This window comes from Cololabis saira, chromosome 10 (genome assembly GCF_033807715.1).
Source record: "Cololabis saira isolate AMF1-May2022 chromosome 10, fColSai1.1, whole genome shotgun sequence".
NCBI lineage: Eukaryota > Metazoa > Chordata > Actinopteri > Beloniformes > Belonidae > Cololabis > Cololabis saira.
In genome coordinates, this window is record NC_084596.1 from 6,224,391 (window position 1) to 6,237,371 (window position 12,981).

Below are 12,981 nucleotides of genomic sequence, written 5' to 3' on the forward strand. Positions count from 1 at the left end.
GCAATTTATGCCATTCCTTCGGCAATTAATACGGCCCGAACCGTAACGTGCACCCAGGTGTGTTATACATCAAAATGTGCGTCTCCATCCTGCAACAACACGCATTACTTTTCTCTTTCAAAAGTGTTACCGTGGCGATGCTAGACGCCAAAAAGCGTCATCTGATTGGTCCATATTTGATAGTTCCCCAAAAGGCACCAAATTTGGCGTGCAAGCCAGGCCTGGCGATAAATTTGATATTTCATGGTTTGCATTAATGGGCGTGGCCTAACGGCTCAACAGCGCCCCCTAAAATACTTTTCTCTGCCATAACTTTTGAATGGTTTGACAAAGAGAGTAGTGGGTGGTGTCATCTGACTCTGTATTGAGTCCTTGAGCTTCATTGGCCTGAATTAGCCCCGCCCCTTCTTCTGATTGGTTGTTCCTATTTTCTGCCATAACTTTTGAATGGTTTGACATAGGAAGTCGTGGGTGGTGTCATGTCTGATATGCTTATGGGGGGCGGTGGCCGTGAGTGTGAGGGCCCGTTCATCGCTGCTTGCAGCTTTAATTGGGGTTGTCATTGTAATTCATAGTGAGACATTTCAGCCTGGACTTACTACTACATCTTCTGCATCAAGGGTTAATGTAGCAATTTGCATGGTGGCTGTCTTGTGCTCTTTGATAACAACACAAAATCCGCCATTCCGATTCTCTTTCTGCATCCACTCTGTTGCCTGAAAAGCAATGAAGGATACAGTGTGAATTAGTGACATGAACACAGATCCTGGTCAAAACTTCCATAATCTTCCAGGCTTACTGTTCAAGTCCTGTAATGAATTGTGCTATATGAATAAAATTGACATGAACAAAGCAACATGTTGTTTTTGAATCAGCACGCAGTCCTCTGTGCTTACTAGATGTCATATTGTGTGCAGGCTGAGAAACATTCCCCTGTGAGAGAAAAGTACTTACTGTCATTCCTTCCACGACCCTTGGTCTCTGGAAGTGTTTCAGTACCAGGATGGCTTCACAGTAGTACCGGAACAATGTCTTTTCATCTGGAGCAACATGCTCATCTAGAAAAAGCTTCCCAAAAATAGCTTGCATGTCTTTTCTTGCCACATATAGGAGTTTCTTGCAGGTAGGGATGCTGGGCAGCCCACTATGGAAGAGGTCATACGTAGAATGATACATAAGAAAACAGCAGAGAAATGAGTACCACCAACAGGGAAGAAATAATGAAAGAAAATAAATAGTGGGCCGATTAGAACAGACCTGGTGCTACAGGTGGCCTTGCTGTTGGACTTTGCCACTGGCTTTCTGAGATTCCTGAGGAGGCAAAAGATTACAGACAAAATGAGCTCAAGGGAACTTTTTAGATTTAAACTTTCCAACCACAAGATCCCAGATTGGACTGATGTGTGTGAGGTGTGAAACTGACTTTTGCCATGCTGGGTCACTGGAACCATCATCACTGGCTGGATCAGAGACGTGGGGTCTGTCTTCACTGCTCCCACCCACTGAAGCAGGTCTGCTACCAGAAACATCTCTGCTTCCAGCAGCTTCTGTACTTGTTGACGGCTGCTCATCACTGATTTCCAACTCTTGTGGTTTGGGAGCATTAAGCACATAAAAATCTCTTGTTATAAGTTGTTTCACCAAAGCCACCCTGCTGGGCCGGTGGGGGATGGTCCTGCACAGCTCTTTGTAGTCCCAGACTCTGCCTGTACGGGTCCACGTTTTGGTGGACTCCTTGGCTCTCTGCAGCTCAGCTTGCCTCTCTTCCGGTGTGCTGGTTTTCATGCACACCCTGGCCAGATGGGTCGTGAGCGCCTCATGGGGTGTGTGACACATGCAACAGTAAATAATGCGCCGGTCAGATTTCTGTCTGTGAGAGAAAGAGAGAGAAGGCAGACATTTTAATTTAAAATTAAAATATTTTTAAATTCTTCTATCTATCTAAAATCAGAAACAAAGGTTGTTGAGAATTCGGGTAATACGTTATTCTGGCAACATATCTGTAAAATTGTCCCCGAATCTCAACATGTCCTGTGACCCCCGCCCAGCTCCTAGATACATGGCATCTACATGATTAAAGAAAAAATAACCAATCTATGAATATAATTCGGTAATCTGATCAATTAAATGTGTCCTGAGTTTATGTTTAAAAATCCTGACCCCGCCCTGCTCCTACAGAGCAGGATTTGGGTGGATGGGGCACATTTGCACGTCTATTCACTTAACAAGCTTCTCCTCTCAATTTAAGAGGTGAGACAGCCCAACACAAATTCCTACATAATTACATGCGTACCTGGGGAAGGGCGGAGGCTTGATGCTGAACAAACATTTATTCTATGATTAAAAACCACTTTCAGTAACATCTCTTTTTTTCTTTTCAATTGTAAAATTGAAATTTACACTGATTTGGGTTTAAAATCAGAAACACAGCTTGTTGAGAATTTGGGTAATACGTTATTCTGGCAACATGTCTGTAAATTGTCCCTGATTCTCAATATATGCATGTGTTTTGCACCTACATTATACCTGATTTCCTAGCAGACCATAGGTCTCCCAGTTAAATAAAGTCAAAAAAAGTTAAATAAGCTCATTAAAATTAAAATGTTAAATTCTAGGACTTTTTAGACTTTTTTAGACCATAAAATAAATTGTTTAGAAAGTAATAACTTTCTGAACTACCAAATTTATCTGAACTTACCCTGGGGAAGCCATTCTTCTTGAAGTTGAAAAAAAAAGGAATCCAGGAACGAGAGAGAAACTTTGGAACGTCTGCAGTCCAGCCGTGAATCTCAGAATGGATGCTGCTGTTTCTCTCCTCTCTACTTAAGAGGTTAGAGAGCCCAACCCACATTCATGCATAATTACATGCGTACCTGGGGAGGGCGGGGGCTTGATGCTGGATGCTTCTTAACCAACATTTAAACCTTGCAAAACTTTGTTTTTCCTGTACTTTTAAACTTTATTCTGATAATTTATAAAGCTTCACTTTATATTCAGACAAACTAATGTGGCAGCTACAACTGTTAGATTTCATCTATTAAACCAACATTTATCTTCCTAAATGATTTATTTCAGCCAGCGGTAATTCTCCACAGAGCTGCAGGTTTCTCCCCGGGACGACGGCGTGGGTTGACCCAGCGATCACGTCTGTCCCCCCGGCCGTGAGCTGCTGCTGTTACCATGGTAACAGCTGCTGCTGCTCGGCTCATCTGGGGCTCACAGGGAACTCCATGGGACAGTGGACAGGGCTGAGGGAAAAGAGAGAGCTTGGGAGAAAAGTGATAGAGAGAGGGGGGATCCTGCTCATTATATCCAGGCCCTGGCTGCCATAAATTGACAACGGCCCCCTCCTGCATTCCGGGGTCTATGCCCAATGAGGATGCTATTCCTTATCACGGAAGGGCCGTAAATGCAAAGCCTGCCAGGGTTTTGAGTCATTATGGAGGTTCCTTTGTTTCGAACCATGCGGTCAGCTGTAAGAAATCAAGGCTGGCCCCAGAGTTAGGCCTCAGAATTGAAATCAAGTCCTTCCATGTTCAACACAGGGCTTTGGCCCAACACTTCCAAACCAACTCCAGTCTTGTGTTCATGAAGCTTCATCCATGTTTTAAAGTACCTGAGACGGATGAATTGGTGCAGCGTCCAGAGTTATGCGGTCCGTGTACCGGACCATCGTGGTGAAGAAGGAGATGGGTCGATTAACCGGTCAATTTATGCTCCCACCCTCACCTATGGTCATGAACTTTGGGTAATGACCCATGACAAAGGATTTACTGTAAAACATGAAAGGGTTCTATAGAAGCTCTGAACCTGAATTCTACCTAAGTTCTAAGTTGGTTGAGAGTTGAAGTGTCGGAAACTTTATGGATAAACGCACTCTCTGTGACCAGAACAGAACAGGTAAATCCTTCCCCCCCCTTTCAACCTGGACCCTACACTTCAAACAAAATTCATTAATATGACTTGATCGCCCAACGTGGAGCTCGAACCCACGACCCTGAGATGAAGACTGTCATGCTCTACCGACTGAGCACATCCAACCCCAAGGCTCTCTTCTCCACAATACATAAACTCTTTACACCAAGTGATAACATCTCCAGCTCCTTCACAGTAACCAAATGCAACAACTTTCTCTCATTTTTCCCCGAACAAAATAGACACCATTCAAAGTAATCCGGGTCACTGCACCCCTGTGGCAGCCAGAGTGCTTCTCAAATTTTTGGAAAAAGAAAGAAAAGGTGCCACGGACACAACAAAATCCACTAGGGTGTTTGGATCAGATTTTCAGACCATTCACACTTCAATTGATTGGGGTGGAGAGGGGGGGTGCTACGGCCCGGACACTTAGCCAAGGACAATGGACTCTGCCAGTGGTAAGGACCCGGCGAGCGGCGCATAAGGGAGACAATAATTCATCTAAAATGTTTCCATTTCCCAGTTCAGACCTTGGTAGAAGAATACACAAGTCATGGAGCTGTCAACATGCATCCTCCTTCGATAGCTCAGTTGGTAGAGCGGAGGACTGTACAGCCAGTAAAACAGGTATCCTTAGGTCGCTGGTTCAACTCCGGCTCGAAGGACTGCCATTATTTTTCATCTTCCCAGGACTCTATTTCATCACTGTACTCGGCTATGGCTTTGGCCACTGCCATCTACTGTGGACGAGACATCTGAGTTATTACACCACGTGTGTTTCCACATGTTACAATCAAAAGGGCTAGTGGCGCAATGGATAATGAGGATCAGTCTAGAGTCCACCTGGATTGCAAATGGAGGCTCTGTGGCTTAGTTGGTCAAAGCACCTGTCTAGTAAAGAGGAGATCCTGGGTTCAAATCCCAGCAGAGCCTTTAAACTCAGATGTCTTGAGATGCCTGAAAGATCACATATCTCTCACTGCTGGTTCTGGCAGTATTTCTCACACGCTTGCTTAATTATGGCAGAGTACTTTGTCAAAAGTATTCCTGCTCTTAGTGGATGTTCTGTTTTGTCCTTCTATTGGAGAACTTCTAATCTCTCCTTATTTCTGTAATAACCAGAGAGGGTAGCTAAACCAAAGTGTCCTCTAAAGAGTGAATGTGAGTTAGGAGACCAGATCTAACTATGTGAAGGTTAGCATTAGCATACCAAACAGAGGAGAAGGTGAAGTCTTTAACCAACCATGTGGAAGACCAGACATTGGATACATTTCTCCAAAAGGTCTGTTTTTCATCATTACAGGAGTGATATTCTTAATTGTTAGTTTAAAGGCTCTGCTGGGATTTGAACCCAGGATCTCCAGTTTACAAGACAGGTGCTTTGACCAAATAAGCCACAGGGCCCTCAACAGATGTCTTCAGTCTTCAGCAAGCACCTGTCTAGTAAACAGGCATCCTGGGTTCAAATCCCGGCTGAGCCTCTGAAAGTCTGTGTTTCCCAGCGACAGCCACAAAACATCACTGCTCATCATCACCTTGTGAAGACTTAGAGAAAACGTGATGTTCATTCAGTAAAAAACAAAAAAGAAATTCCTGCTGTATTGAAATCAGGATCTGAAGACGTTACCACAGTCTTCCATTGAGCAATTTCAAACATAGACACCCTATATGGGACTTGAACCCACAATCCCTGGCTTAGGATGCCAGTGCCTTATCCATTAGGCCACTAGGGCTGTGAAAAGGCCGGTGAACTGATACTGATCGAAATGTTTCTATTTCCTTCTCCCCCTTAATGTTATAAAAACCATCTAGATAGGTATGATGTGACCGTGATTTTTTGTTTGCCGGATATGTCTTTTGTGGCTCGTTGGTCTAGTAGTATGATTCTCGCTTCGGGTGCGAGAGGTCCCGGGTTCAACTCCCGGACGAGCCCCAGAGATTTATGCAATTTGTGATTTTTCTTCTCTAAGTAGCAAAGTTTCAAGACTGTAGTACAATGCTTTATCTGAAGACCAACATTGGCATCATGTGTGAATGCTGAAAACCTACATCTTGCTTCTCTTTCATGCCAAGAGATCATATTGTGTGTATATTGTATATATGTATATATTGTGTGTATTATTGAACTCTAGTGGCCTAATGGATAAGGCACTGGCCTCCTAAGCCAGAGATTGTGGGTTTGAGTCCCATCTAGCGTGGCAATGTTTAAAATGTTTTGTTCAATGCACTTCTGAGTTAAAATCTTCAGATACTAATTTCAAAACAGCAAGATTTTTAGTTTCATTCCTTACTGCAGTGTTTCCCAACCTTGGGGCACACCTGCATGTCTTGGATGCTACCCTGCTACAAGTAGCTGTGTCAAAAACAGAGCTATCCAAACCTTGATGACAAGCTCATGATGACTGTTAATTTGAATCAGGTGTTGATCCAAGGAGGCATCTAAAAAATGCAGCACAGTGTGACCTGAGGTCCAGGGTTGGGAAACACTGCCTTACTGAATGAACCTCAGCAGCTGAAATACTTTACTTACTATGCCTGTTTTCAAACTAATTTGACACCTTGGGACATTTTAATGCCTTTTATATCTTTCATTTCTTTGATGAATTGTCTCTATCTAGGTCATGGTCTCTGCAGGATCTCATACAGTATGTAGAGTTCTTTATGATTGTTCAGATGTCACAGCCACAGGGCCCTCAACACACGTCTTCAACTTGTTATAAAAACCCTGTTGACACAACAAGTTCATTCTACCTCTGGAGCAGCTTTATTTCACCTCACTGTGATATATTTAGTACACAAACCTGTTCCACTACTGTCCTGGCTTTATGTGAAGTAACAGAGCTATGAAGGATGGTAACGTTTATAGTTACCATATATGGTTACCTGCCTCCTAAGCGGTGATTGATTTATCTGAATGTTGGACAGTTCACCCAGGGCGCAAAAGTAGCCAGGACCGCCTCTGAATTGTGCACATTACCAAATGTAGCAACAGCGCCCTCTGCTGTTGTTCTTCTTCCTTAATCTTATACAAAAACATCTAAACAGGTATGAGACATTTAAAATTGCCGGCCCTCGCAAAACCAGATAAATTCACTGTGAAGAACTTTAATACCAACAAACCCATCACAGTACACAAAACAGATGTCTCTATGACCAACAACGACCCTAACAAGAACTGCCCACTACACAACAAACCGCATCCGCTTACAAAATGCAGGACATTCAGAAACAAACTCCTCGAGGACAGAAAGGCCTTCCTGAAAGAGAAAGGAATATGTTTCAAGTGTTGTGGTTCGACCTCCCACCTTGCCAAAGACTGCAAATTTTCTGTGAAGTGCTCTGAATGTGACAGCACCTATCATGATGCAGCCATGCATCCTGGCCCATCACCTCAGAGCGTCAACGCTCCTCCACATCCACAAGAGAATGGCGGGGAGGGAGAAGATTATTCTAACGTGACTGATGTTACGACAAGCTGCAATGAAGTTTGTGGCCTAGGTCAGTGGGGTCATTCATGCTCTAAGATCTGCCTTGTAAAGATTTATCCCAAGGGTTTCAAGAACAAAGCCCTCAAAGCCTACGTAATTCTTGATGACCAGAGCAATCGTTCTTTAGCTAGACCAGAGTTCTTCGAGGTGTTCAGTGTGGAGAGCGAACCATTCTCGTATCATCTCAGAACTTGCTCTGGCATTATAGAAACATATGGCAAGAAGGCAGAGGGATACCAAATCGAGTCACTGGATAGCAAAGTCCTCATGTCCCTTCCACCACTCCTTGAGTGTCCTGAGATCCCGAACAACCGGATGGAGATTCCAACACCCTGCGCAGTTTTGCACCAGCCTCATCTCCTTCATATTGCCAAACACATTCCAGAGCTGGACCCAGAGGCTGAAATACTTCTGCTACTCGGAAGAGACGTGCTCAGAGCACACAAGGTCAGGCGGCAGATAAACGGAACACATGATGCTCCCTTTGCCCAACGTCTGGATCTGGGCTGAGTGGTGATAGGAGAGGTGTGCTTGGGTAACGTACATAAGCCGACGGTTAACACGTTCAAGACCCATGTGCTGGATGGCGGTCGCCATTCCATTTTTCAACCTTGTACAAGCTTTATGCACGTCAAGGAAACACAACCAAGCTTTAACGGGCCTGGCAGATCACCAGAGAGGCATCCTCTTAAAAAGAGACCATAGACTTGGAGAAGATTGATAATTGACATTTGAATGAACAGAGCTCTCTTTTTCTACGCACTCCTGACTGGGTTAAAGCTTTCTCAAAAACCCTGGCAGTGACTGTCAGCCAACGACAGTTCACTGATGAGCACTTACTACACTGAAAAACATTGTAATTATTGCCAAACAGTTCCCTCCCTAACAGAGGAGAGGAGTTTATCCAACCGTGTGGAAAAACCAGAAATTGGATACTTTTTTTCCACAAAGTACGTGGTTTCAAACGTTACATCCTTACCTTTGTCTTCGTGAGTTTCAAGGCTCTGCTGGGATTTGAACCCAGGATCTCCTGTTTACAAGACAGATGCTTTGACCAACTAAGCCACAGGGCCCTCAACACACGTCTTCAACTTGTTATAAAAACCCTGTTGACACAACAAGTTCATTTCACCTCTGGAGCAGCTTTATTTCACCTCACTGTGATATATTTAGTACACAAATCTGTTCCACTACTGTCCTGGCTTTATGTGAAGTAACAGAGCTATGAAGGATGGTAACTTTTATAGTTACCATATATGGTTACCTGCCTCCTAAGCGGTGATTGATTTATCTGAATGTTGGACAGTTCACCCAGGGCGCAAAAGTAGCCTCAGAAGAGCAACTCGTGGGCCACATGGCCTAATGGAAAAGGCGTCTGACTTCGGATCAGAAGATTGAGGGTTCAAGTCCCTCTGTGGTTATAGAGCCTTCAGATAGTTAGATCTGGTCTCCTAACTCACATTCATTCTTTACAGGTCACTTTGGTTTAGCTACCCTCACGGAGGGTACGGAGTTCAATAATACACACAGTATTTGATCATTTAAAAAAGGGTGACATAAAACATTCAGGATGAAAGGAAAAATTGGGAACGCTCCACGATTGTGCGTGTCATCCTTGCACCAGGGGCCATGCTAATCTTCTCTGTATCGTTCCAATTTTAGTACGTGTGCTACCGAAGTAACACAACAGGGAGTTCTCTGTGAGCCCTATTTAGATCCCCCTGGTGTTCCACCCTGGATTCTAATGGTTGCCTTACCGGAGGACAGAAATGGCCTTTAATGGCCTTTAAAAACAACTCAAAAACAAGTATTGCAACTTCATTGCACAGATAAATACATTTAGCAACTTATCCATTCCCCAAAGTGACAGCATCTGGTTCTGATCCATCACATTTCGCCTCAGTTTCACCCTCTAAGACTTCCTCTCTTACATCAGGCAGTCGTGATTGGGTGGCTGCAGAGACAAAGACGGGCTGATATGGCGTCCATGAATAAAACCATGAATAAAACCTGCTCAGGGACTGAGAACTGCAGTACAACATAAACCAGAAGGCTAATCTGGATTCCTCCGGGCCTTGAGATACTCGTGTCCTGCTTGGTTCACAAACCCGGCTGTTTGTTGCACTGCAGAACAGATCTGGATTGAACATGAAGACGCTCTGGGGTTCTTTAGTTCTACTTAGAACCTCTGTAGTTAAATTAAATGCATGTGAGTGATAGTGTGCCGAAGACATGTTTTCTGCTTTGATTATCTTTTGTCTTAAACTGAAATAAAAAAGAAGATTTTTTTTTTTCGATGTAATGTCACTTTCCTGCCACCTGATGTCGCTGTGTGACGGCTCTCCTGCAGCATGAAAGGCAGAGCCCAGAGGAAAAGAAAATTCAAAAAGAGATCTCAAAAATGTCTCATTTACTTCTCCTAGAGTAGACAACTATGAGATCTGTGTGACACCAAACTGAGACTAAGGGTTATTTCTCCTGTGTCTCGTCTTTTTCTCCTGAGCAATAAGATGCACTAAATCTCAATTTAGTCTCCTTTTAAGTTTCAGAAGAGATCTCAACAAGCTCTAATATAATTCTCAGAGTTTCTCAACTTTTGTGTCTCTCTGTGATCTCATGCAGAGAAATCAGAGAGCTCTCTCCATAAACTCAATCTATTCTCATCCAAGCTTCAGTTTATCCATCTCATACTAAACTCAGACAGAACAAATGAAGAGATCTCCACAAGCACTCATTGATTTCTCAGACTTAGATCAATGTTTTGGTTGTTTTTAATCATGTTGACTTTATTGTAATCCACCAGATTTTTTTTAAATTATGTATTACTGTACTCAGAATGAATTGATTGAAAATGTATGATTGTAAGCTGCAAAGACCTTCTGCTTTTATATCAATTATATTTTCTATGAATAATTTTAAGTATTCCAATGCACGTAATTCAGTTTTTTCCATGAACCATATAAAATGTAAAATAAAAACAACTAATGTATTGGTAATTAATTTGAGAGCAATAAAGTTACTATTTGAACAAAGTCCAATATCAGAATATAGCACTTTTTATCACTTAAAAATACTACTACCCCTACCATTGCCTCCAATAGCGAATACATTTGTGAAAATAGTAAGCGCAAATTAAGTTGCGAAGTTTGAACCCAGTAGATGATGCAGCCTTAACATTTGATTGGGAGAGAGCGCCGTCAGTCACACATGCTGCATCCTGATTGGTCCTGTCATGACGTCATTGACATCGACGTTCAGACGTTGGAGAGCGGGCAGGAGAGATGGGGGAAGAAGGAACTCGACGTAAAAGAAGGTAAGCAACATCTTTCTCAAGCGTAATTTGGGTAAAACTTTGTAAAAGTTTAGATGGCGAGTGTTTATGTTGGTCAGACACTTTTTTTGAAGAAAATGGTCGGCATATGTGGCAAATAGTGAAGCTAGCTAGTGAGGATATTAGCCCGGACCACATGTGGTCATGAACTTCTTATGATTAGCTAACGATAACTGGTAACTTATTGCAGTAATATCTTCAGTGTTTCCCCTAGAATTTTTTTCAGGCCCGGTGGTACCCACCGAAAAAATCCTAAACAGACGAGGCGCGTGGGACGGCATATTGGACATGTAGCAATATAACAAAGTTTTACATTAAAAATCATTGTAGGCCTATATTGCTGAATGATATCACTTCAATGAAATAATAAGATTGAATCTAACCTTTAACCAAAGTGTCCTGGGCCTGAAAGGTCTGACCCCATATGAGCTTTGAGCACATCTTTTCTATATATTTCAGAGGGATCTCTATGAAAACCCTCTGGGATGGTCCTCTTTTAACGGCTGCTTGTGCTGACGGCATATGTGACAAAACATCCCTACTCACAATTGACATTATATCAGTTATAAATAATTTAAACATTGTAGATTTGTTTTACCCGTTTTGTTATAACAGAGTTACATGCATTTGACTGGGGGAAAAATGAAATCAGCCTAGATGCTCATACATGGCTGGCGCTAGGACCCCGCGGACGCATGGTGCGTCGTCGGGCTGTGTTTTCCTTCACGCTTCCTTGCAGCGTCTCATGAAACACAAACACACGGACCTGGCAGAAACGTTTCTTTATATCATGTTGTCTGTCGCCCGCGATATTTTTTCTTTTTTTTTTTGACTAGCTACAAACTCTATACATCCCATAATATATAATAATATGCCCGCGCTCTCAGCAGCGTTACTAGGCAACGAAGCAGGTTGACTCCCGTTGCAGAACAGCTGCAGAGGCTCCTAAACGTAAATTATTTTTTTTTTAGGCCTGGCGGGGGGTCTCGTTGGCCTGGCGGCCCCGCCAGGCCTATATAATGGTAGGGGAAACACTGATCTTTATGTAAAGAATATGCACTTTGGGATTTTTATTTTTATTTTTTTTTCACCAACAGTGAAGCGAGTAAAATAATACTGAACTCCATTGAAAAAACCTTCAAATTAACACAACGATGGTCGATGGTTGCGATGAAGTTAACTCAACATTGTTACTGAAATGAGTCCACATTTACCTACAAAATATGTGCCGAATTACATTGAAGTGGCTAATGAATGTTATTTTTTCAGTATTATCCATGTTGTTTATCCTAAGACTGCTCTAAACAAGGCTTGTTGTAAATGGTGTATGTTTATAAGCGAGTTCTGCAGGCAGCTGGACAGAGTTCAGTATCTCCAGCACACACCTCCAGCGTTTCAGAGCAGATCATACTGCTTATTGTTTCATGACTTAAACATAATTTTATATACTTATTCATGTGTTAATTCTTCAGATTTCTGTGGGTGGTTAATCATATTTTATTATATATATATATATATATATATATATATATATATATATATATATATACATACGTGTACGTGTATATATATATATATATATATATATATACACGTACTTTGATCTACTTCCAAATCATGTTTCTGTAGTTTGGCCTCTATGATTAGATTTGTGTTAATTAAACAACCTCAGACCGTGTCATAAAAGGCTCTGTGGCACAATGGTTAGCACGTCTGACTACAGATCAGAAGGTTTTGTGTTCAACTCACATCAGGGTCATAATCAACTTTCAGTTTTTTTATTTATCCATCCTCACGATTTCGCCAACCAGACTAACTTTAGCTGCAACAGAAAACCTTGATATGTACCTGGAATTGTTCAAATCTGCACCATCACCTGCCTTGATGAAAGGAGGAACAAAATTCCATTTTATTTATATATATGGCGGTTATCAGGTTGCTATGCTCCTCAAGCTAGCCTATAGCTTGCTAGTGCAAAGTGTCCCACTATCTATGTCTCTACGTACCTCAAAGTGCCTGTCTCGTAAACAGGAGATCCTGGGTTCAACTCCCAGCAGAGCCTTTAAACTCACAACAGTAAGGATTTAACTCATGGGGATTCTTACACATGTTTGGATCAAGTCTTCACCTTCTCCTCTATCCAGTGTTGAGATGGAGCACACATACATGGGTGGAGAAGTCCTGCCTCAGGTGGAGGAGTTCAAGTATCTTGGGGTCTTGTTCACGATGAGAGAAAGATTAGAGATG

At 42.4% G+C, this 12,981-nt stretch overlaps 1 protein-coding gene and 7 non-coding genes across 8 annotated transcripts in view; 5 read left to right on the forward strand and 3 right to left on the reverse strand.

Annotated features, from left to right (window-relative positions):
• LOC133452321 (NLR family CARD domain-containing protein 3-like) overlaps nucleotides 1-12,981 on the forward strand; it is a 674,416-nt gene that overhangs the window by 581,325 nt on the left and 80,110 nt on the right. The gene's annotated exons all lie outside the window — the stretch shown is intronic.
• On the forward strand, nucleotides 4,492-4,580 carry trnay-gua (transfer RNA tyrosine (anticodon GUA)). The gene is given in 2 exon segments: nucleotides 4,492-4,528; nucleotides 4,545-4,580. It is a non-coding gene; the product is annotated as a tRNA-Tyr (tRNA).
• trnat-agu (transfer RNA threonine (anticodon AGU)) lies at nucleotides 4,775-4,848 on the forward strand. Its single transcript has one exon. It is a non-coding gene; the product is annotated as a tRNA-Thr (tRNA).
• Nucleotides 5,246-5,319, reverse strand: trnat-ugu (transfer RNA threonine (anticodon UGU)). The gene has a single exon. It is a non-coding gene; the product is annotated as a tRNA-Thr (tRNA).
• Nucleotides 5,777-5,848, forward strand: trnap-cgg (transfer RNA proline (anticodon CGG)). The gene has a single exon. It is a non-coding gene; the product is annotated as a tRNA-Pro (tRNA).
• On the reverse strand, nucleotides 8,403-8,476 carry trnat-ugu (transfer RNA threonine (anticodon UGU)). The gene has a single exon. It is a non-coding gene; the product is annotated as a tRNA-Thr (tRNA).
• Nucleotides 8,752-8,824, forward strand: trnar-ucg (transfer RNA arginine (anticodon UCG)). The gene has a single exon. It is a non-coding gene; the product is annotated as a tRNA-Arg (tRNA).
• On the reverse strand, nucleotides 8,982-9,088 carry LOC133453212 (U6 spliceosomal RNA). Its single transcript, XR_009783335.1, has one exon. It is a non-coding gene; the product is annotated as a U6 spliceosomal RNA (small nuclear RNA).